This window comes from Aythya ferina (genome assembly GCF_964211825.1).
Source record: "Aythya ferina genome assembly, chromosome: 3".
Lineage (NCBI taxonomy): Eukaryota > Metazoa > Chordata > Aves > Anseriformes > Anatidae > Aythya > Aythya ferina.
This window is the reverse complement of record NC_140298.1, coordinates 26,890,581-26,917,413: the sequence shown is the minus strand read 5'-3', so window position 1 is coordinate 26,917,413 and position 26,833 is coordinate 26,890,581. Positions and strand designations below refer to the sequence as shown.

At 40.2% G+C, this 26,833-nt stretch overlaps 1 protein-coding gene across 6 annotated transcripts in view; it reads right to left on the bottom strand.

Annotated features, from left to right (window-relative positions):
* The window catches only part of CHRM3 (cholinergic receptor muscarinic 3), a 278,689-nt gene that overhangs the window by 188,079 nt on the left and 63,777 nt on the right, over nucleotides 1–26,833 (bottom strand). For 2 of the 6 annotated variants that reach the window (XM_084515901.1, XM_084515897.1), the window contains exon 1: nucleotides 149–288. The exons of 2 other annotated variants lie outside the window; for them this stretch is intronic. The gene's annotated coding sequence lies outside the window, so the exon portion shown is untranslated. Of the gene's footprint in view, nucleotides 1–148; nucleotides 289–6,599; nucleotides 6,710–10,786; nucleotides 10,872–26,833 lie in introns of those variants that run through there. 2 more of the 6 variants (XM_084515896.1, XM_084515895.1) reach the window with 2 other exon arrangements.

Here is a 26,833-nt window from a genome sequence, read left to right as displayed (position 1 = left end):
GGTAAATTAGGGTGGCTTGTGTTGCTCAGCAGCTCCATCAGTGACCTGCTCGGTGCCAGTGTCTGCTGCCTATTTGCACCTTCTAAGTCAGGGGAGCGCTGGAGCGCTGCTGTGGCTGGCAGAAGAGCCTCCAGCCAGACTTACTCACCCGAGGTTGGAGCCAACAGAAACCTGATGACATTCCTCAAGAAGTGACCAGGGAGGGGGTCTGTGGCATAGAAAAAGCCAAGTGGAAGAGGGGATGGGAGCGGAGGAGATGGGAATCTGCCTATAGAAAGGGCAGAGCCACCTAGGTGGGTGATGTTCACACCTGGGGTGGGCGGAGACTGCCCATGGGCCTGACAGCCAACTGCTGTCTCTAATTACTCATGAGTATTCCAATTATTTAGATGGCCTGAAATATATTTTTGCTGTCAGGCTTTTTAATTTATTTATTTATCTCCCTTATTTATCCAAAGGACAACTTTCTTCTCCCAAAGTTGAGGCCACACAGCTTTTAAACATCTCAATGTTAACTTGTTTATTTCAGAATTATGCTCATATAAAATTCTAGTTCCAACACACATATTTATGTAATATAAACCTCCAAACAATAAGCAGAAAGGAACTTTGCCTTCCAACTACAAAAGAACAAAAAAAAAAAAAAAAGATCATTGCTCTAAGCAGTAAACCTTCTTTGGCCTTTGTTTGTTTGTCTTCCCTCCCTAGAAGTCCTTATTGAAACCTTTCTGTGAGGATCTCTGGAAGTTACCAATCTTGGGCTTCTCAGGGATGCAGGAAGCACTGTCTGACTCCAGTGCAATGAAAATGCCCACCAGACTATGCAGATTCCCAGGTTCTGTTAAGAAGAAACATAATTCCATTTTCTATATACATATTTGAGTACTTAATCCTGGGAAACTTAAAGGTTCTAAATTTTCATGGTAAACACTTAGCACTTATTCTCAAGCTAGGTATCCAAAACTGTCCCAAGGTATATGCCCTAGGTATACTACCCCAAAATATTGAATACCCCATAAACTCCCAAAGATGAAATTAGTTATGCTCTAGAACAGGCTGCTGTGGGCCAGAAGTGTAAGCATGCAGTAAGGGAGATACCACGCTTGGTGACACCAAGTGCCCCCTCCTGCCAGCCCAGCTGTCCTGAGAAATGGCAACACAAGCACAGAAGCCTTAAATTCAGAGGTTGAAGTAAGTAAGTCTGAGGCAAATGATTAAAATATAGTGACCACTGGGTCCTGTCATATAAAAGACCTTCCCCAAAACTCGTTTGTCAGCACTAATCAAGAAAAATCCAAGCCTACACAAAAGTGATGCTAGTCAGATCATGTGGACACACCTTCTAGCATTGTGAGCGTGCTAGTGTGAGGACACAAATGGGTAAAGTCAACTTGATCTGAGATTAAAGTAAAGCCATCTCTCCCTTCCAAAAGATCTGAGTTTGTTGCACTACTTCACTGCAGCTTGGCATGGTTTAACTTGGATGGGAGGAACCCATGCTAAGGCACCAAAGGCAGTTCCCCATGGATACTGCTCTCCTAGGTCATACGCCATCTAAAACACTTCCAGCTTTCCAGGATCCTTCCCTAGAAAACTGACAATGGGGGCTGGATAGTTCTGTACTGTGTCTTGGTTTTCCACTGGAAACTTTACCTTCAAAGCAGAAAAATAAATAAAAATATATATAAAATTAAAAAACAGCTGTGCAGTACATGTAGAATATTCTTATATCACTGTTTAAGGGGAAAATCTAGAATATCATTCTAAGGACAAAAACAATCATTTTGCTAGTTTTTACATATGCCTTTTTTACCCCAATAAAATTGGCAAGACCTTGGTCTTTTGTAGAATAATAATGCAATGGCAGCCATTTTCTCTCTCTTAAAATATCCTTTATAGCACGGTAGAAAGGCTAAAAAATATTTATTAATTCACTGGATATGTTTTCATGCAAGTTTGCTGGAACTTTAAAATAAGCACTTTAAGAGCCTGGTGCAGTTAAACATTATAGAATTTAAACACAACAGTAGCATTACCATGCTGCCTCTTCTCTTTCCAAGCAGCTTCACTCATTTACTTTTTTTTCTTTTTTTTTTAATGCAAAAATCGCATGGAGCTACTTACCTAGCATTAATTCAGAAGAGAACTAAACACAGATGCAAACCTAGAGAAATTGAATATATTTCACTATTTCCACGCAGATATAGCAATTTGTTGCAACATTAAATTTAAAGCCAAATCTTATCATATTCCTAAGACTGGGACCCTATTTAAGAGGAAATAAGATGATGCACTGCTCCACTGGCTAGCGTATCAGTCAGGACACACTGACAGAGAATCATTAGTTGAGATTCCTTACCAATAGAAAACCCTTAGTAGACAGCAGATCGCCAGGTTACTGAACTGCCTTAACCAATAACTAACTTTGAGGTTAGTTTCTCTGTGGTTTTTGAAGCTGCTTTGGCAGAAGACTCTTTATAGGGCAGTCCTTCTGGATCACAGTATCAGCTTGGTAATGAAGTACACAAGAGTGTGGGAAAATGAAAGGAAAAGGATAAAGGGGAATCCTAACTTTATTTGAACGTATTGGCACAACATTAAAAACCTAGTTCATATTCACCAGAACCAGAAATTTTCAAGTCAATGCTAACAATTATTCATTTGTTTCTGTTTATTAGCTGCAGGCATCTCAGTTCAGGTTGTATCTCAGTAAGATTGTAATTACTACAATAAATAATGCATGCTTCATTTTGATTCCTTCCATGTACCAGTTAAGTCATTTATTCTGGCATCCAAACGAAGCCCATGAAGCATTCATAAAGCCCAGCTAGAAGTTTGGTCTGGCAGAGAGGACAGATCCAGATTCAGTGAATACATCTTTGTGAGCACTGATGGAGTAATGCCCCAACCAAAATCAGTCTACAGAACACTGCATTTCCACAAGAAGAAAGCAATGGAAATAACAAAAAATGATTGTTTTTAATACTTACTATTAATGATTTGCAGTTGAAACGGAACACGTTACTTCAGTTACAACACTTTGAACTGCAAAGAGCTATCAGCACAGAGATGCTGAAACTAGAGTTCAGAAGCAGAAATATCCAAAACCCAAGCTTTCAATTACTTAGTGTTGGTATAGGAGGTTTTAATATGCTTCTTGCCATAAATTGTTTTGAGCTGAGAACTGCATCTGAAATCAAGATCCAGGGCTAGGCCTTTTCCATATTTTGTTGTTGCCAGTTTAGTATTTGGTATTTTGTGTTTTGTTGTTGTTGTTGTTGTTGTTTGTTTGTTTGTTTTGTTTCTTTTTTTTTGTTTGTTTTGTTTTGTTTGTTTGTTTTTGGGGAGGTAGTTTTTAAGTCTGGTAATAGAACTGTAACACCACTGAGCAGTTGCTGATGTCCCTACGAGTTGTTGTCTATGTTATTTAACACTCCAAAATACAGCTTATAGGTCTTTGGACTTCGGGGTATCTAACACAGTTTTTTTTATTGAGTTTCCTATGCTTATTTTCAGAGCGCCTTCCAAGTAAGTTGGTGAGACTATGTACTTAAAATTCCCTGGTAATTCTTACAACTTAACATATGGTCTGATCTACTTATCTTGTTTGTAGATGTCCTGACCTTTAATGTTTTATATATTCTCTTTTTAATTATCACAAATGTCTCCTAAACAGCACCTGACATCTGTTCTTCACAGCTTTTTTGTCCTCCTGTGCTGACTTCACATATTCAGTATTAAAAAAAACCTTTAAATATTAAAATACCATGTGAAACTTCTCAATATACAGGAGGCAGTTGAGATTGTTTGATTTTTTTTGTTAGTTTTTAATCTCAGAAGAGCTAATTGTACTTTTCAGCCACAAAAAAAAAAAAAGCCAAAATTGTTATCAGCTCATCTAATGCAAAATGAAGTTATAGTGGACAGTCAATAACTAGATGCTGATGCATAATTTTGTATGTCCAGTACTTATAAGTCTTTCCATTTCATTTTCAAGTAACTTTTTGTTATCTCACCACCTCCTCTAAAAGCCTGACTTCATCAGCTTAATGTATTTTTCTGCAGTAGGTTTACCTGATCTAGCTACTGGAGTATGAGATTCTGGAGCAAACTGGAACTACTATTATTATCTTTGTTATTTTACAGATTCTAAATGTCTATTAAATGTCTATTAATTTGAATATTCCTTCTTCTCCTGTAGGGTTTGAATTCAACAAATAAGGACTACTTAATCTCAGAATAACATTCCTCAAGCTACTCTAGTTAGTAGTGGTACAAAATCCTCTAGGATTCATGTCACGTGTGGCGATGTTCAGTTTACTTTCTGATGCTTACCTTAGATTTAACCTGGTTAGAGGGAATCTCTGGGCTAAGTTTCTGGGCTTTTGAGAACCTACTTTAGTGGGCGTGACAGTGAGAGGGAGACCAAGACACCCTTCGCACACATCCTCTCTTTGCTTGAAGGGTATGACTGCAAAGAGAAGTGATCTTGATGAACAGACTGCCAAAGCAAGCAGCAGGGATTTTTTGTTTGTGTCCCCCCCCCCCCCTTTTTTTTTAAAAATCGTAAAATGACATTTCTTAAGCAAGAATGTAAGCAGGAACTTAAGACTGCATCACTATTTTATTTTTTTTGGTTGTTTGGTCATGAAGGAAACACTGTAGACTGTATTCTGTTCTCATGTTGGTGGACACAGAGAGCAGTTGCAATATAATGTGGTGTGGCAGACCTCTGGAAAAGGAGACCAAATCCTGTTTGCACATACAGGACAGACATCCTTTTCTCTGTTTAAAGAACTTAGTCCTTCCAGCAGACCTATCACAAAGCCCTTATTTCATCATGAATCAGTGCACATTCAGGATGCAAAAACAGACTCAGAAATGCATGGCACATTGCTGATAAGTAAAAGGAGAAACGAAAAGGTCAAGTCTTTGAAGCAAATCAGCTAATTCGACAAATAAAAAGCCTGGTTAGGGAACAATGCAGAACTTGATGAATACCCGGGGAACTGCTTCTCAGAATCAACAGGTGCTAGATAACCCATCAAACAGTATCCGCTTTTCCTCCCCCCCCCAATAATTTGCCGGTAGGAACAAGTGAGGTGATGTTTTCCTTTCTATTTATCTGGTTCTCCGGTGTCAGAGTGGTATGGTTAGTACCTGGGAGACATGTCATTTGAAATGCAAAGCCAGCTGAAACTGTAAGAGAGGCAGGCGGAAGATGCCTTCCAAAGGATGAAAAAGGCGTGCTATGTATCTGGCCATTTCACTGTGTAAATAACTTACTTCCACCAAAAATAACAGTAACCAGTTTCGTTGGCAAATATCCCTATCCATTTATACAGGATATTTAAACATGTCTTTCCATTATCAAGTGTAAACACATCTCTGGAAACTGTATTGCCTCTGTGTCACTTCATTACAGTACTTAAGCATATCATAAGAATGGCTTTGACTAATGCCATTAATTTCCCTCTTCTGTTCTCACAGCTTGCATCTCTGCTTTTCTCCCTACTTCTGCATACTTTTAAGGACTCTGAAATCTAGAACAGGAGTAGAAAAGGAGGGATACATTTCATGCAGGCAGTGTCAGATCTTTTCTTTTAACTTCAACCCTAGCCACAGACTTAGGGTAAGAAACTTTTACAGATTTTAAGAAAAGTTATTCAGCTATTCCTGAAAATTCAGTACCAATCTCAAACAAACTTTGCAGTAAGAGCCTAGTCAAAACCCTCAAAAGGGAGAAGAGGGAGACAGATAGAACTTTAACCTCAAATGCTTAACCTGATACTTGGGCAGGAGACTGGGCTGCTATTTCTGGTGTATTAAAGAGCAGTCAGTGGAACATTTTGATATCCAAATTTGGTTTGTCAATGTTGAACTTGTGTTTAGCCAAATGAACAACTAGTGCCTTGGATCTCATTATTGCATGTCTGGACACTGTGTAAATCAGAAGGGATAGTTCAGTTATACTATGAGGAGCCTTGCTTTTAATATTGTTGTTTATACAATACTTAACATTGCTCATAAATACTACAAGCAGAGTAATTGTAAGCACAAAATACAGACAGTTCAAAAATAAAACTGAAAACTCCTGGAGAAAATATGTTCTCCAACTTATTTTTTGTGTTTTGAACTATATTTGTAACATAGCTACAGAGAAGGTTTTTGGTGTTGTTGTGTTGTGTTTTTTTTTTTGTTTGTTCGTTTATTTTTAATACATAGAATACATTGTGATATGCCTGATAGTAAAAAAGAGCATTCAATTCAGCTTGAATCTAATTTGACCTAAAATACTACACATTGAGATAAAGACGCTTTCAAGCTGAAGGGAGAGAGAGCATTTCAAGGTGCGTATAAGGATGTTTGCACAGCTCCAAAATCATCTAAAAAGTGAAACATTTTTGTACGGCTCTTTTTTTAAAGTTCAGCTTTTTAAAATATCCTCAAACAGTTAACGCTCTGCTTTCTATGCATACTGTAAATAAACAATGCTAGGCTAGTCCATGTGAAAGCAATGTGAGTGCCACCCAGTGCAGCTTTTCTGAAGTAAATGTCAAGTATTTAATAGGTGTATGTAATACTGGAACAAAACTCACCATGGACAAGGAAGAGAAGTATTTATCATGTTTCAGATGACTGTAGATCATCCAACCTGTAGCCCATCATACCACGCACTGCTGAAAGATTTTGCCATAACAACCAAGATCTAAAAAAAAAAAAAAAAAAACCACAAAATCATAACAATGAAATAGTGAAAACAGTGTTCCTTATTTAAAATAAAATTATCCATTTCACTGCTTTTTAAAACATACTTTTAAAGACAGAAAAAGTCTGCTGCACACCATCATGATCCAGCAGTAGCTTAGTAGCTTCTCTTGACATCATTGCAACATTTTTTGCTCAGATATTTCATCCACAGTACTTTTGAAGGTTTTTCAGCTTTCAGACTTTTCAAGATTCAGATTATTTATTCATTGTTGTTTTATGATAATGGTTTTATGCATTTTTACTCAAATCAATGGTTGCGAGAGCTAACTACTTTATTTTCCTTTTTGTGTTTTTAAGCAGGAATTTGCATTGCCGAACTGCGCCAAAGCACAAACTGCACACACACAAATTAACTAAGTGTAGGGAAGAGCAGAGCAGCGGCTTAGTTGCCTGACTGGGGCTGGCACACGTGCTGACAGGAGACTGATGATGCCCACACTTCGCCTAACATTCAGCATGCTGCTGAACTTGGGTAAGGAGCACACACCAAGCAAGGAGCACTCATATTCTATCAACAGCAACATTGTATTCATCCCAATTCTGTTTCACTACACATGAATGCCAGAGCAATGTGAAGCTCATTGGAGGATCTGATCTGGAGCTGTATTTTTCAGTCCAGCTGATGTGCTGTAAAGCTGGAGAGGTGGGCTCTAAGCCAAGTGGCTGTACAGCTGAGATATAGCTGATGGGGTTCAATGAATAACATGTGATGCCGACATAATCCCACTTTTCCAAAAAAAAATCCTTAGTAGAGTGGCTTGAAAAATACCTTTAAAGAACCCTTCTTCCATGCTGCACTGAAGGAGGTGCAGCAGAAACAGTGACCCAGAAATTTGACAAATTTGGGATTTTTTTCACTCACAGTCAAAAACACATGAAAGGTTTCACGTTTTGAAGCATCCCATTTAATTATTTTCAGATTTCAGGATTTTCTCTCCAAAGAGGCTTTTTATTTCAATTGTATTTTATTTCAAAACTGAGGTTAAAATAAAGTCAAGGCTAAAGTGAGTGTGTGATCAGAACACTGTGGTTGGTCTTTCACAGAACATTTTGAAAACAGGGGGTCCAAAATACACTTTTAATCAGATACAGAATGAGATTTCAAAAACTCTTTCAAGTGGGGTTTTATGTTTTCCATGGAACTGTGCAGATCTTTAAAACTATCAAATTGATTTTCTTTTCACCTTTAAAGGGAAAAGCTTAAGTAAAATGAGTGTAATTTTCTGACTATTTTCCACAGATTGTTTTCGTCTGCATCAACTACATCTTCCTTTTGCCCCCTACAACTAAACTCTGTTAATAGCTGGAGGGCAGCTGCATGACCCCTCCAAACACTTCACCCTTCTGGGCTGCTTTTCTTCTCTTGAAACCTGTTTAGAAACTTGGAATTACAGGCTCTTCCAAGCCATACAGAAAATTTTGAAAATTGAATGGGTAGAAAATGTCACCACACAGATTTACTACAACCAAGTCTTCTTACCCAGATTTATTTTAAAATGGAAATAAATTTTTAATTGACATTAACATGAGAATATTTTATCACCATGGAGACTTCTGTGAAAATCAAAACAAGAACGCTTAGGAAGACATTACAGTCCCATCCAATCATTGTTGATGTGCATATTCTTCTAAATAAATACTTTCCTGCATTCATTTTCTAAGGCTCTTTCAAAGGATAAAACTCCGTATCTTCAACCACGGCCGGGCTTTCTACAGACTCTCTACAACTTTAAGCAGATCCTTCACCAGGCTACTTACAGAGCTCATGCTTCTTGTGTCCCCGCTGTCTTTTCAGCACAAGGGACTGGGAATTGGGGAATGTTTTATTCCCTGAGCAAGACCTGCCTCCCCACCCATTTTGTAGCCTCACTGGCTACAAAACCAGCAGCGCTGGTGTGAGGAAGAGGTAGTGTGTGGGCAGGCAGGCATAGAGGAAAGGCTTAGCCTGGCTCTGTGTCTACCCAAACACGCTCATGCCCTTGTTTTGAGAAATATTGCACCTCCAAAGACAGCATTTCTATGTGTACAAGGGTATTTTAACACAGTGTTGCAAGTTCACAGCTTTGTTATAACATGCCAACGTACTACACAGAAGAAAGCTCTAAGTTTTACAGCTAAGTAAAGGCAATTAAATTCAAATAAAACGTGGAACATTTGACACAGTCAGTCGGGGTCTTTCTTTTCACCGTTTCCAACTCTGAACTTGTGAAAGGGCACCAGCCTGGCCTTGCCAATACAAAGAGGTGAGCAATGGGGTAATCAGATGTTCCCCTTAAATGCAACCTTCTTGGACAGGATTAGACATCAGGTGATTAAAGTACCAAAACAAACAACAACAAAAATAATTTATTTTTTTTTTTTAAAAAGCACTGCAAGGAGACATCTGTCCTCTTTCTCTTTTCTTTCCTTTAAACGATAAAGCATTCATGCAACAACTCCAAAAGTCTTTTTTGCTCTGCTCTCCACTAGAGCAGCATCTTCCCCCCCCGTTTTCACAAACTTCACGTTTTCACAATGTGAGGAGCTGTAGGACACAGAAAGCAGACTGCAAAACGAACAGGGTCCAGCCAGACAACGACAGTCCCATTATCTTCCTGAATAATTGCACCTTCTTTAATAATTACACCATTGTGACTTGTCGTAAGCGCATGGCTGTACTTCGATGCGGTAGTAATGTTCATGTGATCAGTCCCTGCATCTCAAATATGACAGAGCTAACTCACTGCTATGAAGTGCAAAGTCACTAAAACATTTTAACAGAGGCCCCTAAGCATCATTTAATCATATTATTGAGGCCTTTGTCATGCAGGTGGGAAGATTTGCAGGGCTAGATGAACAAGCTGCTCTTATGGATGCTTTAGTGACCAACTTAAAGCTAAAAATGGTGTTTATACAGTCTGCTGACTGCCTTTATCCTTCAAGAAGACATTTACAAAACTGAAATGATGGAAGTTTCGGCATTCCTCTGTTATTCTGACTGTCATAAAATTAAATAGCGTAAAAGGACTTTCATGATTTCATATACCATAAGAATATGAAAGAAAGGATACTCATCCTTACAAGGATGAGCACCATTATTTGGATGCGCATGAACAAATAAGGTAGTATTCTCAGTACAGAAGCTTTCTAAAGATGCTACTAAACATTAAAGTTACTAAACTCTGAGACTACTTCACTGCAGTAACTTACTTAGTTTTACAACAATAATAATATTTTACGCAGGTGTTTTGTTGTTGTTTTTTTTTGTTTTTAAGAAAAAAAGGGAACTAAACCCCCAAACGTCCAAAATGCCAGCAATTACAAATCTGGTCGCTGTAGCCAGTCATGGCCTGCTGCCAGCCAGCACATAGATGGCACAGCGAGGGTCTACTTGCATCTTCCCCAATAGCCGCACAGCACCTGGTTGCAGCTCTGGGTGCACGCAGCCACGGGGGAAGAGCACACTCCCTGCACACTGGCACCATGCAGTCAGCCCCATGGCTGGAGTAGGGGCTGGTACCAGCCCCTCCAACAGGACAGGCAGCATGCTCCAGTTTTAAGGGCAGAGAAATGCAAAAAGATAGTCTCCAAGTCTGGGGTCAAAGATCTGAAGCTTGGTTTCACTTGGAGCCACTTTTACAGCATGCCTATGCCTTGCTGCTGCCTCTGAAAAAACACTTCTAGAAAAGGGTAATTTCTTCACTGTCTTATGCAGCCATGTAAGCATCCAGATGGAACATGAATTAGCAATTGATTTCATTAATTAGAAAAGTTGCTTCGAATGACACAATCATTATTGACAGAAGTAGTTTGCAAGGTTTCTCTATCAAAATCTGTGCCGCCATTTCACTAAGGGTAAGCCTTTTTCTAGCAAGCAACCTGCACTGAAGCCACGGGTTTAGTGTGCGTATTTCACAACCTCTGCAAGACTAATCTTGAAGAGCTAATTGCAAATGCTCAGCTGACACTGATAACATTCAGAGGCCCTCCTGCTCTTTCCACCCAGGCCATGCATACCTGCTCCCTTGCTGCTCACCTCCAAGAGCAGTTCACCCGTGCAGCCTGTCATGCTGTGGCAGCTTCATGAGCTCAGCATGCATCCCTCCAAAATACACACTTGCCTGTAACATACATCAATTTTCACTCATCAGAATGCATCACAGAGGAGATCATTTTATGTAAATGTAACTCTACGTCGAAGCATACTAGTTGATGCCCTTTCTTTCTTTTCTAAATTGAACCGTGGTTGTTGCCTGGTAGAGTGTTAACAAAAAGAAAGTACAAAAACCCAACAGCCTTGTCAGCTCCATGCTGTGCTAAGCAGAACACACTGTGTAAATGTGTATGACTGCTAAGAAGCTTTTATGATAAACACTCAACACATAGCTCATTTTAAATCACTGACGATATTCAGACTGATCGCTATGTATATGATTGTCCTTATCTGCGTGAAAATCTCTCATTGCGTTTTGTTATGCCACGATCTGCATTGATGGCATGTTAAATGCCAATTGATTACTATAAGACGCTGAAGACTAACAATATATTAATTGTGCACAGCAGGAAGAGAAACTGGATTTGTCCCCTTATAATGAACAAAACTGGATCATATCCAGATGACTGCACATTTTGGCCCCTGGCAACTCTCGTAACTGTTGTTTTAATCAAACTTTGTTTTATGTTATGAATATGCAATGGTTTAGATCCGTGGAGTAGCCTGTTATTGCTTGAAACCCTCAAGTTTGTTTTAACAGTGAGACCTTATAACCACAATGCCTAATGAGCGCTGATAAAGTGCTTTTTAGTCCTTATACAAACTCTATTAGCCACTGACCTATTTTCAAAGTGTAACCAATCCAGCTCACTCTTCCAACAACAAATCTGCTCCTCAGAGGCCAAGGAATATGATTTTCCATTAAAAAGCTATTTTCCAAAAAGAATAAATGTCCAAAAATGTAATTAAGCTGTAACTAGGAGCACAGTTAATTAAAAGTGCATCTGGCAGCATGCATTGTTCAAAAAATCTCAGTTTTCAAAGATTTGGTTGATAATAACTTTTCAAACAATAGATTTTCGATTCAATCTCAGGAAGGAAGGCCCACACACCTGGGATCTCTGGACAGTAAGCAATGTTTGTAGCAGAGAAAATGAGACCGCGAAGCAGAAGTTAACATTTCCCTTACATCCTTTATTGCTTTTTTTCCACAGTGATCACCTACCTTACCACATCCTCATTCAGTGACTGCAATGAATTTAAGTCTATCTGCCTCAATGCTTCAATACCATGACATATATAACATTATAAAACATTTTAATTTATTTCTAAATAAGAATGAATTACCGGTGAACAGAATCAATGTGGTTTGAAATATAGGCAGGATTGTACAGCAGAGGCACTAGCGGTATCTATTTCTGCGGAGCATTTATTACAGTATTTGGATGGACATTTTGTTCTTAACTTCCCATTCAAACCATAGCTTGCATCTCATTTAGGTTATTTGCTTCACACCTGCGTGAAGCCTCACAATGCTATGCTGGGATTTGCCTGTGTGGCTTTTAAGCTGTTTGTGGGAAAAATACCTGTTAAGCTGCTGCAAGGGCACAGAACAGCAGAGTCAACATGTCAGTTCATATCAGCAGATGCTGAATATCATCTCTTACATGCACATGCATGGGAATAAACTATGCTTTTACTATCATGAGTAGCATTTTAAAAAGCTGTGCTTTTATTATAATGAGTAGCATTTTAAAAAGCTGTGTGATTTTAAAAAGTCTTTCCTCCTAAATCAACCCATGAACTTCCCTTGTCACTCGCTCTCTTCCATTAGCAGGACATCAGGCAAAGAAATAGGGCTAATGTATTTCCTGCGAAAGAGCTCTGTTCTGAGCAAATATGTAATGAAAATGTGACATTCGTTCTCCAGTGCTGCCGTGCACATCCTCTCTGTGACCTACAGATGCTGCAAGACTGACTTTCACAGCAGTATTCAGCCTCTAACTAAGCTCTTGCTGATGGAGGTCAAGAACAGCTGTATTCTGCCCCTGTCAACTACCTATTTCATTTTTTTATGCTAAAGGAGCAGTTTTAGATTTATTTTCCACCTGGCAGAAAATGGTTATTTTGGCACCACCCCCCTGAATATTTTTAATACCTCAGCAGCAGAAAGGAGATAAAGGAGATGCCACCTGCCAAGGACTCCACTTCTCAGCACATTGAAATTCTGTGAACAGCCCTGACACTGCTTTGCAAATCAAGCAGTTGTATCTTCGTCTTCTGTGAACCAAGTAATATTTGGGGGAACTACAGAAGCTCCTGTGCAGCCTGTAGTGCTACGCCATAGTTAAAACCAAACCCAATATTTTCCATACTCTTGTTTCCTCACCTTTTGTCTGTGTGAGGTAGGAATGCTTTGAAGCAAGAGAGTAAGGAGCGAAGTCAGAACTGATGGTTTGAACAGATATTCTATTGGCCAGCAATAACAGCTCATTAAGAAACAAGACTGAAGGGACTCCTTATCCAGGAATGAAGTCTTACCCAGCACTGACCACAGATGAAGTCTGAGAGCAGAACACGGCTCCTCTGGTCAGCTCATGTGGAGAGAGCAGCAATGTGGTTGTGCTCAGCATGTGCCCGCAGAACAGTTACTAATCCCTTAATGAATTGGTGATAATTAACAATAAACCTCTAAATATGACAGCCATGTCATCACTTGTGGAAAAAAAAATAAAGCTTGAAATATCACCTACAGTGTGTCGTAATAAAACCTGCCTGGGAGAAATAAGGTTGGAACAGCTTTGTGGCACCTCCTTGTCCTCAACATTTGCTAACAGCAGCCATGTGGGCTGGAACTCCACAGTGAGGGGGTGGCTCAGCATCTGGTTTTACCTTCCTCAGAAGGGTCATTCCTCCTCCCCGCTGGTACAGAGCACACTGGACACCACTGCACACACCTAGCTGGGATTACAAACTAATGAAAACGGCCCTGGTTTCTTGGGAGCAAAGACAGAATTTTAAGAGGTGGGGGAAGGAAACGAGCAACTATAGAGCCTTCAGATTACAAGATAAAGTAATTTAAAGGTAATTTAAGCAGACAATATCTAACCAATTTGCAGTGCACACACTGATGTTAGTGTCAACCTTATCAATAGAAGTGTTGCACTCATGGCCTTCATGCTAGTTGCATCAGTGGTTTTCACCTGGCAACTACTGATGTAACATTTGCCTAATGTTCATTATGATTTCCCTCATCATGATGCACACAGTTGCTCTGAAGGTCTGGTGCCTCGGATCTTGTACAGTGTTTTCTACTGATGGATGCAAGTATGAAATGCTGAATCTCCCTCAAAAATACAGTAAGAAAAATTAAAAAAAAAAATAGAAGCACTTCAGAATGGAAAGGAACTTCATATCTGTACATTCTAAACTGAAGAAAACTCTTCAGTGAGCAGAGAAGCCCGTTATTGCCAAGTCATTAAGATTTTGCAGATATGGAGATTTGAGAATTACTGGTAAGAAACTTCCCTGGTAATTTTCTATCAGAGACACATGGGGAAGTCAAATATGTTCCCAAAACTTTGTGTCCTGCTCTGCAGCCTAGCCATAAATCAGTACTGAGCCCTCAACTCAGAGTCGGTGCTGCTTTTTTATTAAATCATGCTACCAGCTGAAACACAGCCAGCATCAGCGTGCTTACAACAGCACAGTCAGGCATCAGTCAAAAACCCTCTGGGACTTTACAGTTAGAGGTTAAAGCCAGAAACATACATGCACTTCTAAAAGGGTGCAGCAGAGAGCACTGGAGAAAAAATAATGATGTTTTATAACCCAGCTGGGAGGAAGTTGAAAAGCGGCGGTACTGCACCTCCCCTACCTTGTACTTGGCAAGGATGAGTTACCGAACACTGTAAGTGTTGTTTTCGCCTTAAGCTTGCTAGCAATGCTCTCTCAGTTAAGGGGCCACCTGTTCGGAGCTGCAGGCTTGGGACAAGGGAAGGCCAGAAACTCAGAGTGGAGAATACAGGAACTAAGATGAGGACTGACTCTGCCTCTTAGGGAAAGGAACCAATGGGCTCATTTGCCAGAGCATTTTCACTGAGGGACCAAAGGACAGTGGAGATGGCAGAGGCACAGCCAGCAAATTTTCTTCTTACCACTAACAGAAATGCATTGGAAGTAGCCTCCTGAAAGTAGAAGGGAAGTCACAAGAGATGGGAACAAAGAAGAGTTAGTAAGTTTTAACACATTTATTTTTCTGTGAAAATACAGGATAGCAAAATAGCCAAGGAACAAGTAATTTTGCTAGAATGCATAAAATGTAGGAAATTCAAATGGCTCTGAGCTAACTGAATATCCATCAGTTCACAGTCTACGCAACTCTCTAAATTGCTGAGCAAATTAGTTCAGCAGATGTCTTCTGTTATTAAGGCATAAGTACACATTGTACAAACCCCAGAGAGTCAAATTATATTACTGATTTTATAGGGGGTGATAAAACCCAATTTTTGAAACCTATTCTGTTTTAGTATAATCCTTATTGTAACTTAACCCCAGGCAATGACAGCAAAAAAAACAGCAATGCTTTCCCTCACAAGTGACGCAGTTTCCCTGACCAAGATGTTGGTAGCCAAATGTGACTGCTCCTCTTCTACATCACTCTTCCTCTGCGTGTCTAGGAAGACACAAAGCTATTACAGTGTCTAGGAAGGTCCTTTTGCTGGAAATAAGAAGAGATGGGCAGTATTTTTTCTGCTAATTAGATATAAACAAATAAGATAAAGAATTCTGATACTACAGGACGTACTGTACTTTGCTATGTGGTAGATTTATTAGTAATAATTATGAGAATAAGTTACAACCAAAAATCATTAAAGTGAGATTAAAGGCTTATGCTAAAACTATAAAAGCTATGACCTAAGGAGTAACCTATTAATATTAAAAATGCTTCCAAAAAACAAGGACAAACGTGCTATGTATGGAGGAATAATCAAACCATAAACTTTAGGTAGATGTCTGAATAACCATACTAGAATAGAATTAGAAATACAAATGAAAGAGTACCCATAGTTTTTAGTACTTGACAGACTTTAGAGGAATACCTTCCTTTGAAATTCCTCATCCCAATACCTTTTTCATAGATGAAACAGGTACAAATGCTTGTGCTCCAGAGAGAGCAATATTTGTACAGTTAAAATGAAACAACTTCTCAACCTCTCTTCTCAGTGGCTGATTTTCCAGTTCAAATATTTGGGCTACGGGTCTCTATGTCAATGGGCTTTCTGCTTGCAAAGTCTCAGAAACAATGTTATGGCTATGGCAAATTTGTACTTCGGGGAATACCCAGGATCCTGTGGACTCAAAATGTGGCAGCGTAGGTTGACATCAGGATACTCCTCATTCAGTTGCTCCATAAAATGCCCAGTAAAAGCTAAAGTACAGAACTTAAAAACATGTTTTCAGTATAGATAAGATAGGATGCGTTAGCTTATTTACAGAACTGTTTCTCCCATTTTCTTTCAGAAAAGTGTCAACAGGATGTAAAATGGACATAACTTTTTTTTTTTTTCCCCTTCACGTGCTTTTCTAGGCTTTTTTTTTGGCACTGTACACTTCAACTGAAAGCAAGAGAAAGCAAGGCCATTTTTCCTCCCATTGTACACCGTGCTCCTGATGGGGTCACCTCACTGCAAGGAGAGGCCTGTTTGACACCCCACACAGAGAGATGGGAAACGGGGGTGTGAGGGGAGACAGCTGCAGCATCCAGAGGATGGCAGGAAGAAGAAGAGGGTGGGAGGCTTTTATTTTCTTAATTTGCAGCTGTTGTTGCCATAGTTTTTAAATAAATGCAGAGGCAGCCAGCAAAAGAGGGCAGAGGCAGTTCATGAAGCCGAGGGCAGCCCAGGAGGCTCAAAGCAGAGCCCCAAGGCCCTGAGGACTGACACCAGTATTGGAGGCTCTGCATGAAACTCACCACGGCATGTGTACAGAGCTGTATGTCCAGCTGAGGTTGGCTGGGCCTGCAAACTGCCCAGAAATGGTGGTTCTCCCGGGCACAAGGCTAGCATTCAGCCTCCCTGCCTGCCTGCAGCTCACCATGCTGCAGAAGGGGCTTCATCTCCCCAGCAAAGCCCTGGGGGAGCTGTGGTGGTTTTACTCAGGTGGGCAGCCAAGCTCCACCACAACCGCTCTCTCACTCCCCCCTCTCCTCAAAGAGGAAGGGGGAGAAAATACAACACAGAGAACTCGAGGTTTGAGATAAGAAAGGTTTAATTAAAAGGAAAGGGAAGGGGGAGGAAAAAACAGAGACAAAAGAAGCAATCAGTCCGCGCGGAAGCACAGAGAGAGAAAAAATTATTCTCTACTTCCCATCAGCGAGCGGTGTTCGGCCACGTCCTGGGAAGCAGGGCCTCAAACGCGTAGTGGTTGTTCAGGAGGAACAGCCCCCTCCCCCACGAGAGCCTCCCCTTTTATTGCTGAGTGTGACATCAGGTGTTATGGAATATCCCTTTGGTTGGTTTAGGTCAGCTGCCCTGGCAATGTCCCCTCCCCATCACTTGCCCACTCCCAACCTGCTGGCTCTTGGGGGCTTGGAAGGAGTCCTGATGCTGTGCCAGCACTACGCAGCAATAGACACAACACTGGAGTGATATCAGTGCTGTTCCAGCTACGAGTGCAGAGTACAGCACTGTGTGGGCTGCTGCAGGGAAAAGGTGACTCCAGCTCAGACAGACCCAACACAGGAGCCTTCAGGGTTTCTCCTGCACCCCTACTGTGCTGGTCCCTGGAGGCTGAGCTGGCCCTGACCTCCAGGCAAGGCCCACTGAGATGCTCCCGTGATCCTTCAGGGCTTCCGTACAGCAGGCGTGTGGCTGAGCAATTCCTATGCTTTCTAGCCTAGGCTCTGCCATCTGGTCAGGAAAGGATGAGCAAAATTCAGGAAAAAATCTCAACTGAGCCTCTGTGAAAGCACAAGCAGTCTTGGAAGAAGCCTAGATCCAGGCTGTTACACGCAATTCAGTCTGTTTTCCGACAGAAACATTTCAAAAATGTTGAAATATTGCTCGGAATTGTATTTGGGTTTGAAGTAAGTGACCACAGTCTGTTTTCACTCAAAGTCTCATGTCAGAAGCACACAAAAGTGATTTTAAGTTTTCTTACTCAAGTAAGAAGGAAAAATAAGCATTACACAATTAAAAAAAAAAATGGAATGAGGACCACAACATTTACAGGATAAACAATGCAGAATACTCCAGCAGCAGCACAGCACCACAAGCGGTTCTGCCAGAAAAGGCCCAGGTGCCTGGCACTGCAGGCAGCCTCACTTCTGTGCCAGCACCTCCCTACCTACACACAGACGGTGGTCAGGAATTTTGCAGAGCAAACTGTCCTAACACTGTGTTTGACTGGTGAACACCGCTGAGCATCACCAGCGTTCATTAACACCATCCTTCTGAAACAGGCAACTGGTGAAAGAAAATGGCACAAGCATCCAGTGCCTGTTGTCCCTTACCTATCAAGTCCTCATAGAGGAGGAGGATTTCAAGGCTGTTGAAGGTTTAAAGGATGGGTTACTGTTCTTTTTCTACATCATATCTATTTCAAAAGCCCATAGTAAAACAATTAGAATAATTCAATAAAACATCAGCAACAAAAGATGCTTTGATTAAAACACAATACTCTTGTGCTGTCACAGCTTTATCCCTCTATCTTTATTATTCGTGATTGTTATCTCATGCTACCCACGAAGCTATGTAACTTTATAACTGTGCTTTATACAACATAGCAGGATAATTGTGTTCCTAACAAATCCTACAAGTACAAAACTGTGATCCTGCAATGCAATAGATACCAGAAGGGTGAGGGGGGGAAAAAAAAGCAGCTATGGTTGTTTCACACTGGTGGAATACTAGAAAATCTTTTATTTCATTTCCATTTAACAAATACATTCTATTTTAAATCATAGCAGCAATAAAAGCAGATTACATTGAAAAAGTGATTTATATTCCATACAGGCACCATCCAGAGCACAAGGTATCGACAGAGCTTTTACTGTGCATCCTGTGAACTTACAGCTTTGCATGAACTCCAAATTCCTGTTTTTTTCATCCTGTTTGAAAAAAATATATTTTTTTCTCAACAGACAGCTTCTATCTTTCCACATAGAAGATGCTTAACCATATTCTTGTAACAGTATTAAGTATTAGAGGATTTTGAAAAACTAGTAAGGGTTTGAACACATGCAAAGCAGGTTTGTGCGCTTGTTTCCAGAAGAGTAAGCTCTAAGAGAAGATGGAGGAGAAAGAGTTTTTTTGTTTTTTTTTTTTTTTTTTTTACTGTTGTTTGTTTTTAGATTTGTGTTTTGCTTTTTCAGTCTCTAAGAAAAAGCAGAACATCTATTAAAAAAATATGCCTACAAATACATATGTTTTATTTTCATTAGTATCTCACTACCACTGTTCTTTTTTCATAATAGGAAGATTGTTATCTTCCAATAAATCCTTCACAGAGGGTCTTTGTACATTGTGCCCATTTCTTTCTCTATTTGCATCAAAAAAAGTATAATTACCTAAGCTGCAGGAAATCAAGATTTCAAATACTAATGCATTTCAGACAGTACATAAGCAATGCAAAAATAAGATCACTGTATAGAAGAAAGGCATCAAATTTAACTATTCCCCACTTTGAATAATTAGAAGGATATATATGAAATCCTTGTACAGGCACCTGTAAAATAACTAGTACTATAGCATTAAAAGTCAAGTCCAGTAAAACAGAAGTAAATTTCAGACATTTAAGATTATAGAAAAATCATATTCAGCTTATCAGGCTTTCAAACAAAATGTGCTATGCCTAGTTATAAGAAAATTACAACACTGAGTTCAGCTCTTCTCTTTTCTTTACCACATCCCACTGGCTTAAACATTAAATGTGACAAAACTAGAGACTGATAAAAAACAGATTACCTCACACTAAAATAAATCGAAGGGTAGGTTTAATACTTTTTGTGGGTAATGATCAGGACCATCTCAAGACAGTTTTTTTAGTTTTAAAACCTGTAGTTCAAAATCAGGTGGATCGTACAATCGTAGAATAGTTTGGGGGAAGGCACCTTAAACCCCAAATCCAACCCCTTGAGAGGTAAATAGAATAAGATGAATCTGTGTAAGATGACTGCTGCCTCAGAAGGGAAAAATTGGCTGTAACTATTAAAACAAAACAAAAACCACCAAGGATTCTTTAGAATAAAAAGATTTTGAGATGGTAAATATCTTATTTTCATCAAAAACTTCATCAAACAACATATCAATTATACACAGAGAGATACGGAAGCCAAAGACTGCACACTCCCATGTCAAGAAACATTGGGTTTTGAAGCAAACTGCCCAGGAATTGATGAAAACGATGAGGCATACAACAATCCTGAACAAAGCCAATGGAGAGGTACACGCTAAAACATTATCAAGAACCCTAGGGATTACCTCTGAAACTGCCTACAGGTAAGACAATTAGGGGGAAAAATGTTGATTAACTGAGTGGAATTTAGTTTCAATACAACCCAAGAAAAGAAAGATTAATACTATCTACATCCGTAATTGCAGCAATATGTGGCCATTCTTGCAAGGTAATATCTGAAACAAGAAGACTTTTCCCTCCAAGTAGAGAGAACAAGCAATTTCTCAGACTCCCTGGTGACAGGCAACTGTGTACTTGAAATGGTGACCACGGTAAGTCAACAAACATCAATGACTGCCTCTTTCCAAGTAAAACAAACCAGTTTTGTAATAGATTTTTTTTCTCCAAAAGTTTAGGGCAGTAATCATAAATGTATGATTTTAATCTTATCTTGGAGAACTCTGTGCTTAAGTCTGCTTTGAACATCCAGCCAAACTAAAGATTTTCCTGCCCAACGGCCTGAACACATTTGATTCTCACAAATAGTTCGGCATTTTCGCTTAGAAACCAGAGCATTGGCTACTAAAGTGAGATACCTGAAGGCTTTCTATTACAAAATTTTGCCTTACACATTTTATTTCAAATAATATATTTTTAGTGAACTATATCTAAGTTCTCCATATTATAGTCATTTTTCCCCAAGTACAATTTACATGGTTTTGGATTATTATTATTATCATTATTTTTAATCTTACTTAGTTCTTTATCATGCTTGAAACAGTTTTTCTTGCATTTCTGAAGACATTTTCGGAAACTTGTAGGAGCACAGGAGTACTGCACTGTCTCGGAAAGGGGCCAGTGAGCTTAGGCTTATCTCCAGCAGTGGCCAAAAGCAAATGCCCAGGCAATAACACAAATGATCTCCAGGCACGCACCATCTCCTTAGCCTCCAGCCACTTGACAAAATTGCTGAGCTTCACATGGTGTCTGTGTACTGCATTACCTCCATCTCCTAAAATCCCTCTGCAATTCTTTATAATTTTCCTCTCTATCCCAAATAAGCTAAAGTCATCAGCAAACTTTGAACCTCAGCTGCTCTCCAATGAAATGTTTTCACTCAAATAAGCAAGTTTAACACATGGTTAACCAATTTTTGTAACATCAGCTACAATGAAGTCACAGTAATATAAAACAAAGAAATATCCTCTTCACAGGTGGTTCCCCCATCCCAGTTTTCAAATGAAAACACTCCAAACTGTAACGCAGCTGAAAGTCTCGAAGATGTGAGGTTTCTACAAGTTTCAGAGAAATTCTAGTGGAAACTCCACTCCATTTTGCCTTGCAGCCTCTCCAGCTGCTGGCACCAAGCACACCTGCAGCTTAGGTCCCCTCCAAATCCTGGCTGTCCAAGGAGGAGAAAAATTGAACAGTGAACATCAGAAAAACCCTGGGAAGGAATAGGGAGAGGTATCAGAACTGATGATTTTCCCATGAGACTGTGATAAGGGATGTGACCAGAGGCAGAAGGGCAGAAGAAGCAGTTGATATGTTTGGGATAGGAAGATGTAGATGGCTTAGAACAGAAATAAAAACACATGGGAAATAAAGTTCTGTTATTTTCTCTGCTTATGGAACAAAATGTTTTTTTAATTTCACGTCTAACTGAACATTCTTACATTAAGAATGTTGCTTTACTCACTAATCTGTAAAACCGCTAAAGGTAATAGCAGTATTTTAGCAATGTTTGAATTTTCTGCATGAGCACAAGAGTTACCTACCAGAACTTATAAAGCACATTCTGTTTCTATTGCCCTACAAGTAAGAAATGATGTCATTGATAAAGGCAACGCTGTTGTCATGAAGAAGGAAGAAGCGTCATCAACCGGTTTGGTATTCCCCCATGCACAGAGATGTTATTGGCTGGATATTGGACACTGGAAGAGGACAGACCAAGGGGTGGGGTGGGCAACCTGAGGAGTGCCCCTCAACACATCCCACCTGGGAGACTCCAGCAGCAGGACAAAGCAGGCACCCAGAAGCACACCTGGCTGTGGTGGAGCTTGGCTGAACAGACAGTCAGCACCTGCACAGCAGGGTGGGAAGGAGGTCCACCAGAGGAGCCCTGCATTTCCTGAAGGGCTCTGAGCAGACGTCCCACTGGAGTAGGGATGGGGGAATCCAGGAGCAGAAGCAACTGGCCATGCCACGTGGCAGAAACATGTACTGGTGTCTGGGAAGCTTCCTTCAGCTTTTCTATCTTAATATTCCAAGGTTTTCAATACATTTCAGAAATAAATGACTCCTCCCATCCCCATCTAAAAATGACTACAACACAAAGAAAATACTTTCAAGCTTGGATCGACTTTGTTTTTCATCACCGGTAAGCCATCAATTTCAAGATCTTGCACACAACCTGCATAGTGGCTCATTTGCAAGAAATTAAATACTATGTCATCAACATGGGTGAAGAAAGCAACATTAGACAGCTGTGTTACTGCTCTCAGGACTGCCTCTCAGACCTCCCTATACACTACTGAATACACAGCTTACCACAGTTTCATCACGCGCACGTGCCCAAAACCATGTAGAAGAAAGCATTAGAGAAATACAAGCAAGCGGGAAGCATGAAGGAAATGAAAGTCTGCATGAAGGAAAGTGAAACTGGGTGCAGGCTTCAGGGTGATGACGACAGGAAGGGGGCTGCAGGCAGTATGGCAACTGGGTGCCAGGTAAGAGCTCCATCCCATAAAGAGGCAGGATTTGTCACCTCAGCCCCCTCTGGCAGCTGCTCCATGCAAGACACGCTACCATGGAAGGCAGAAATGACTTAACGCTCTCGAGAGCGGCAGCCCAGTATTTGCAGGGGAGTGCTGCCAAGGCACTGACCTCTGACAAAGCCGCAAGTGTGTGAATCAGTGGTGCTCAGCACAGTCCCCTCGTAAAATCTGATGGTGAGTCACCAGTCACAAATAGCTTCCTGCTCGCTCTGCAAACAAGGAAGAGGCAGGAAAGCGCTGAATGAATGAATAAATGGTTTGTGTATTTCTCTTCTCTGAAACGCTGGCTCCGAAGGGCACACAGATGGAGGAAAGGCAGAAGTGGTAAGAACGCAGCAGCTGCACATTGGTATTGAGGATGGAAGAGGGTAAAGGAAAGGCAAGGGGACAGAGAAAAAAATACAATGCAACTCAAGTCAGGAAGAATAATGCCCTCTTAAGATAGACTGATTTGCAGACATGTTTTCAGCTTAAACATTGCTCATCTTTCATAGACTTGAAAGAGCAATGCCCATCATCTCCACCGCAGAGCTTTTACAATCTTTCTTCCCTACAAGATAAATACTCTCTGAAGTGCAGTTCTGTAGCGAGCACTGAAAAAATGTCTTGTCTTCTTCAATTATTACAACTGCTCTGGGATCCCAGACAGAAGTATTTAAAGGACAATGCATATCATAAGGGGCTTTATGCAGTTCTGGCTGGACAGACACCTCCCACGCATACCCATATATCAACAGCAAGAAAAAATGTTGCCCAGGGCATTTCCATTTCCTGAAGGCAAAGAATCGAAGACATCCAGAAAGTCCTTTAAACTTCGAGACGTGAAAAGGACCTACCAGGTACTGACATACAAAGCCACTTTCGCCACCATGTGAGAAAGTATTTTAAAGGACATACAAATGACTTTTCCCTGAGAGTAATTAAATAAATTAAATGACAAAATTTTCCTCAGGAACTGTGCCAGGTGGGAAGCTGCTGCTGTACAATTTTGTCTTAAATCTGCTAACGTCACACAGGTAGCTTGCCTATTTTTCAGTTCATTGCTTGGCTAGAGCCACCTAAATTAAATCAGGACATGTTATGCCCTTGGAGTCACCTGATTATCCCAGAATAGTGTCAGGAAGAGATTTGACACTATTTTAAAAACAGCAATGTCAGCAGATATGGTTGGGATGATGGTACCTGACTGACTTTCACTAGGAAGATGATCCATTCCTTTCTCCTATGTACCATTCCTGCAAGGGCTTGACAAAGTCCCTGAACTTTTTTTTCCACTTTATCTCTGAATAAGACAGGCTATATAGGTATATACAGGCTATATAGGTATAGGAATAAAATGGATTAATCAAGTTGCACCTGAATTCAAATTCATCAAATCTACCATTTAAAAGGGTTTATATTTTTTAACAGATATTTTGGCTTCTTAATTAAAGGTGGAAATTTCAAATACTTTTTTTTTTTTTTTTTTTTTTGAGATTTTTTACTGCTTCCTGATGTAAGCATCTTGACCAGTTCTGATCATGTGTTTACAATGCTTTGGCATATAGTCAACATGAAAAAAAAAATCATTTATATAATTTTATTTTTTCAATTGTCAAAAAACTATTTTTCTATGGTTTATCATTTTCTGGGAACTGACAGTTTTACTAATCACAGATGTCTACAGAAAGCTCATTTAGCTATTTAGAATTCCCTTGTGCACCATAAAAGGCAATTAAAATAAAACTTGGTGTTAAGATGTCTTTATCTCATCAGAAGCATAGATGACTCATTCCTCCTTTATTACTTTGATGTCCAGCTAGAATAAACCAGGTTTGGGGCAGCAGAAAGAACTAAAGAAAATGAACCAAAAAGGGTGTGCACCAGAAGGTAGTGAAAAGACACAGCTCCTTCATCTCAGCAATGCACATCTCTGATGGAGCTACAGGAAACCTTCACTTAAGGAATCACCTTTACCTTTCCATGCCTTTGTCACACAGCCACAAGGAGGAGGCAGCTCTAGGGACAGAAAGCCAAGAAATAAAACTTTGTTCCATTCCAGTGCAAGAGCTTACGGTGCCTCCAGGTACATAGTCATGGACATCAATGCCAGAGGAGCTGAAGTCCCGGTTAAGAATTCACAGAACAAAACTGAGAGGCAAAAATATTTATTTTGCAATCAAAACTTATTTGAATTTGGGAACAAGTTTATACAGTGAGTCTGAATCTCTGCCAGCAAGGGCAGAGAGGTGTTCCAAGATGCATACACTCCCCTCTGGAATTATGCCAGATGTGCCCATAAGGAATTATTATTTTTTAAAATAATTATTTAAAATGGTTCTCTTGATAAGAGGAAAATAAAAACCTAAGAGTGTTTCTCAATTGCTAAAAATCCCAGGTACCATATTTCTTGATGCACTACCTGCCTAGCATTTTTATTTACTATACAGTTAAACTCAGTGAATCAGTTTTCATCCATTCTCAAAAACATCTACAGCCATCAATAACATTTGATGTACCATTATTGGTAATACAAAAGACAGAGGATTCAGTCTTACTAACATAGGATAATAGATAGAGTTTTCTCTATTCTTACAGTTTAGTGCTGCATTTTATATCTATTTTGAATCATCTTGCATTGTAGAAAGCTTTTCTTCTTTTGTCCCTATCGTTTTCCCTCGTTTTCTGTTATTTGTAAGACATTATAATTCTTTCTGCATAGATTTATGTCAGTAGATGTGCTTCCATGCTGCAATACGAGAATATTAGTAATAGGAAAAGAACCTAAATTTATCATAAGTTTTCTAGTTATTCTACTGACAGGCAATAAATCCAGCTACAGAACAGTCACCAAAACTTATTCTTTGAACCTGTAACCATTTAATAAGGAGCCACTGTCAATATCTCATACAACAGGAATGATTTCTTCCCTGGAAGTCACAGGATGAAGTCAGAAAGCAGGGTTTTCCTTCATAGAAGACGTATAAATTACACTGGGCTTCCTGAAAACCTTCAGGAGTGAATCTTGGTCAGGGGATGATGGATACCAAGCAACTTCCTTGAAGTCCCCTTACCAAGCGGTGGCAGAGGCAGGGATGGAGGGAGCTTTTTCTCACTGTGCTGCCAGCCCCCTGGACTGCACCAAAATATTCTTTTCAATTCTTCCCTGCCTGCATTTTCTTGTTGCAGCACGTTACTGAGGCACAGGCAACCACAAAACTGAACAGAAGGCATTCTGACAACACACTGCGCAGAATCATGCAGCCCCTAAGGATTATTCAAGTAACTCATACTGTAGCTGTTACTAGCTAAGGCAAGGAACCCAGAACAACAACAACAACAAAAAAAAAAAAAAAAAAAAAAAAAACACCAAGGAGGAGTGTGTTTGCCTTTGCCTTCCCCTGGACCTTGCCCATGTCTGCCCAGGAGCCCTGTGAGCTGCTAGACAGCCCTGGTGTCCCACTTGGCCTTTCTGGACCTTGCTGCCCTGGCAAGGGACCACTGAGGTGTTTTGTCCTTGGCTTTGGGCTGAGCATTCATGGAGAAGAGGAGGAGGTACAAGAAGCAAGGGGGTGCTGCCAGGGTAATGTGTGGATCCACAAGGCAGAAACTTCTCCCAGGACCTACAGCGTAAAGGCTATGTCTGCCTTACTAACATAGGCCCACGGCTGGCCTTCTTTGAAAATCTGCAAAACTTGAGGAGAAGTGTGTTGGGGGGAGCAGAAGAAGGCAGAGAAGAAGCTTCAGTAGGGACTGCTCTGGCAACAGCCCTATGGAGCCTTGTGGCACAGAGAAGGGAGGCCACATCACCAAACTCCTTTAGCAGAACACATGGATGCACTGAGCCTATGATGGAAAAACAAAGCCAACGAGTTGCAGACGGAAACAAACAGAGCATTCCATTGGAAATTCAGGTGACAAGTGAAAGGATGCAAGG